General features: G+C 49.6%; 1 pseudogene; it reads left to right on the top strand.

The window, feature by feature from the left end:
• Window positions 1-506: 506 nt before the first annotated feature.
• Window positions 507-2,881, top strand: LOC136333815 (disintegrin and metalloproteinase domain-containing protein 20-like; annotated as a pseudogene).
• Window positions 2,882-4,250: the final 1,369 nt, after the last annotated feature.

Here is a 4,250-nt window from a genome sequence, read left to right as displayed (position 1 = left end):
TTTGGTTCAACACCCACATGCTCGAAGCCCCCAAGGAGGAGCATTCCAGACATACCAGGACTTTTGCCTCAGTATCCCCTCAGGCTCTCCCAAACACTATATAACTCACTCCTAGTCTGTAACCAGTGCTCTTCTCCCCCAGGAGAAGTGCCCGGCAGGGTTCCTTTCTTCCTTTCAATAAAGCCTGTTACTCTGGTCTTTCAGACTCCCATGGATTCCAACACCCCCAACACACATTAATATCATCTGGGCAATGGGCTTCCATGTGAGCAGCGCCATCTTTAACAAAGTGAGCATAATATATATATTTTATCTGCCCAACATACCCGTAACAAGGAAGACAGCAACCCACAGAGAGTGGCCCAGGTGTCCTGTGGGTGAGTGTTGGTGAAGAATGTAACTGCTGTAACAGAGACACATAATCAAATACAGAAGGATACAGGTGTGCTCTGCTTCCTTCTCATTCACTCCCCCATGGGCATCACAGACACCTCCCCTCCCCCCTCATGTCCAGCCGCACCCACTGCCACGCCCTGTGACTCTTACCTATGCCCCAGCTGACACGCCCAGGGGAGTTTCTATGTCACAATCTGCTTGTGGCCTGGTTAGATGGTGGGGACTCACCTTCACTGCAGACCCTGCCTTTCTCCATTCCTGTTGACGGTTGTCCCCAAGCAGGGCATGAGACTGGCAGAGGACTCGGTCCCCCTGTGGGCGGCCTCCTTGCTACCAGTGCTTTGGGTGGTGTGGTCTCCAGTCCAGGGTTCTCCAGGTCGACCGTCATGGCGCTACATCTCCTCTGAGGTGGTGATTCCCCAGAAGCAAGTGCACCATGGCAAAGGCGGTCAGGTGCCCGGCTGGCTCTCCTACAGCCTGAGGTTCTGGGGCCAGAGACATTTTATCCATCTGTGGCGCAAGAAACTGTTTATGTCCAGAGATTTGCTGCTGATGACTCAGGATGACAGGGAGCCTTGCGGGTGGAGTACTGTAAAGCCAGGAGGCACGGCCAGGGCCACTATCACAGCAGCCTGGCCCATGCAGGTTCGCATTGGATTCGGACAGTCGGTAAAGAAACCATGGAGCCAAAAACTGGTGGGCCATAGCCTTTAATCCTACCTTGCACCCGGCGGGCAAGTAAAAATACACACTGGGCTCCAAAACCCAGTCACATTCAGTGCTCACAAAGCTACTGATTTATCCGAGTTTCCTAGAATCAAAGGTTTCTAGCTCACCAGACTTATTCTCCTCAGTTCCCCATCTCCTTCCTTATCCCAGATACAAACTCTGTACAAACTGGCATCTCACTCAGCATTCCGCCATCTTGGCTGCTTTTCCTGGCCTTCTCCACGTGGCCTCCTCCCGCTGCTGGCTCTATTCTCTCTGCTCTCTCATGCTAACCTCAGGAACCAAGAGCCAAACTCTCATTCCGTCCCCATTTTATAGTGTAGAAATCCAAACCCTTAATCCAATATACAAAACAGGGAAGTCTCTAATACAAAGTCACCCTCTGAGGCATGATAGGATTGTACCGCCCTACATCAAAAAGGGTAGAAAAGGCTTAATCCCAAAACCAAGCCCCAGGCTAAAGGATTCTCAACACACATTAATATCACCTGGGTGACGGCCTCCACATGGGCAACGTTATCTTTTACAAAGTGAGCATAATACATTTTATCTGCCCAACAAGTACCCTTTTGTCCCCCTTGACTGCTACTACCTTGGCTACCTAGAAGGGGTTCCTCTTTCCATGGTCACTGTGGACATGTGCTATGGGGGTCTAGAAGGTATTATGAAGGTGGATGACCTTGCCTATGAAATCAAACCCCTCAAGGGCTCCCGAACCTTTGAACACCTGGTTTCCCAGATAGTGGCAGACACCAAGGCAATAGGACCCATGTACTCACTGGGGTACAAGGAAGAGAGGCACTTTCTGTTCTCTCCAGCCAATGCCAGTGCAGCCCCTGGAATCAGTAGTAAGCTTTATGCATCACATAAAATGAATATAAAAGGCTGTGTAATGAGTTCTAGATCAACATTCAGCAATGTGTCACTGACTGCCCAGTATCTGATAAATATAGCTAGCATAGCTGATACCATGCTCCAAGGTCTTGATATGAGATACTATGTCAGCGTAATAATCATTTATAATAGAGCAGATCCAACTGCAATGGACAACTTTGAAGTACCAGGGGGTTCCTTTCCTACCTATTATGCAAGGAATATTTATAATATTTTTAAGCCACACTCATCCAGGATTGTGGTTAAAGACAAGATCAAAGACATTACTTTTCAGCTTTCTCTATATGATGTGTGCACAGACCGTAATGTCATTGTGGTTGGTCAACTAGGCAGACATTATTTATTGTTGTCTATTATAGCCACCCAACATATTGCAAGAAATTGTGGTATCAGTTATGATGAAAAATATTGTGTTTGCCAAAGACGGACCACCTGCATCATGTCCAGATACCCAGTACTGACAGATGCCTTCAGTAACTGCTAATTTTTGTGCATGTACAACATATTTCTTCTAGCTTTGAAAGTTGTGTGTTTACAACCAACTTTATCACAATAAAAGCCTGACATACGTTTGGTGTGGGAACTCTGTGGTGGATGAAGGCGAGCACTGTGACTGTGGATCCTTCAAGCAGTGTTATCACGGCCTCTGCTGCAACGCTGACTGTACCTTTACACCCGGAAGCACGTGTAACACAGGCAGATGCTGCACAAACTGCACCTACTCGCCCAGAGGAACGCTCTGCCGACCAATCCAGAACATCTCTGTGACCTTCGGTAGTACTGCCCTGTCTTGGGGACACCTTCTATGTGCCCTGATGACTATTTACTCTGCTAAGATGGAACCCCGCCAATGCCACGGTAGGACGCTACTGCTTCCATGGCGAACTTTACTGACCGCAACAACATGCATGCAAAGCAGAATCTTTTGGTGAAGGTGCCCGGAACGCTCCAGACGCCTGCTACTCTTGATCAATAGGACCTGGTGGCCACAGGTTGGACACTGTGGAAACTCGGTGTTCAATCCAAACCAGTAACTTGTGATCAGGAAGACATTCACGTGTGGACTGCCTACAGTGCACCAATGTCACTCATCTGCCTAAGCTGCCCAAGAACATGTTGGAGGATTCCACCCAGAGTGTGTTCGAGGGGTCTTTGTGTTGGATTGGAGTGGGGTCACACCGGGGCACAGGAATATGACTGATATGGGTGCCTGTGAGACCTGGTACCCCCTGTGGTGGTTGGAAAATTCTGTCTGGAATAATCACTGCAATGGTACTTGTGGCTGGAATGAATTATTCACTGCCCTCCCAAGAATGCAATCTCCGAGGGGAGGTTGGCAACAACAAAGGGGCACTGTCATTGTCGCTGTAGGCTGGGACCCCCCACGGTGTATAAACAAAGGCGCTGGAGGGAGTGTGGACAGTTGGACCCCTCCCAAGAAGCATGTGGTCAGTAACACAGATATGACCTGTTCAGTGCTGTGTTCTGAGAGTGGTCTTTGGGTCGAATATACATCTTCATAGCCCTTCACTCCTCATTGCAGTGGCCATGATTGTGAGACTGTCAGGACCGGCCCGTCAGAGAAGTGACAGTGCGCAGACTAAAGAGCAAATTCACCCCCCCCCCCCCTCCGCCTTGAGACCCCTGTACAACTTCCTAGGCCATATAGGACATCTTTATGAGAATAATGTGCATCACCAAGCTGGCAGAGCCAAAGCCCACATTCTTGGGACCATTGCAAGGAGCTCCTGCCATACATCACGATTGGCACGTCAAGACGTGTTGGCGTTTTTCAACCAGCTGGTCTCTTGATCAGGTCGCTCTTGGCCAGGCACCCTCACATAAAGCTTGAAAACCAGATGATGGCTGTCCTGGCACTGTTTTGTACGTCTTTAAGAACTTAAACTGAGACTGAGTCCCTGGCTCGCAGAGGAGACCTGGTCAGCAGCTGGTCTTGACCTGTGGGCACTTGTCCAGGTATTAGTGAAAGTTTCCCACAGGGTCCTTTAGGGGCCAGTTCATGACATCCCCACAACACTGCTCCTGATCATGGTAGGGTCACCTCAGTGTTGGGTGATCTCATCTTCTCTCTGCAGATTGGGTTCAGGACAACTGGTGTGCTCCTCGCAGCGAACGTGCCCATGTCACAGTGGTGTGGCTTCGGGGTTGCACCTGAGACTGAGGGTCATGGTCTCCCTGGTGACCTCTGTGCCTCCCCCTGGTGGAGGCTT

Source organism: Saccopteryx bilineata, chromosome 4 (genome assembly GCF_036850765.1).
Source record: "Saccopteryx bilineata isolate mSacBil1 chromosome 4, mSacBil1_pri_phased_curated, whole genome shotgun sequence".
NCBI lineage: Eukaryota > Metazoa > Chordata > Mammalia > Chiroptera > Emballonuridae > Saccopteryx > Saccopteryx bilineata.
This window is presented reverse-complemented; position numbering and strand designations above follow the sequence as displayed.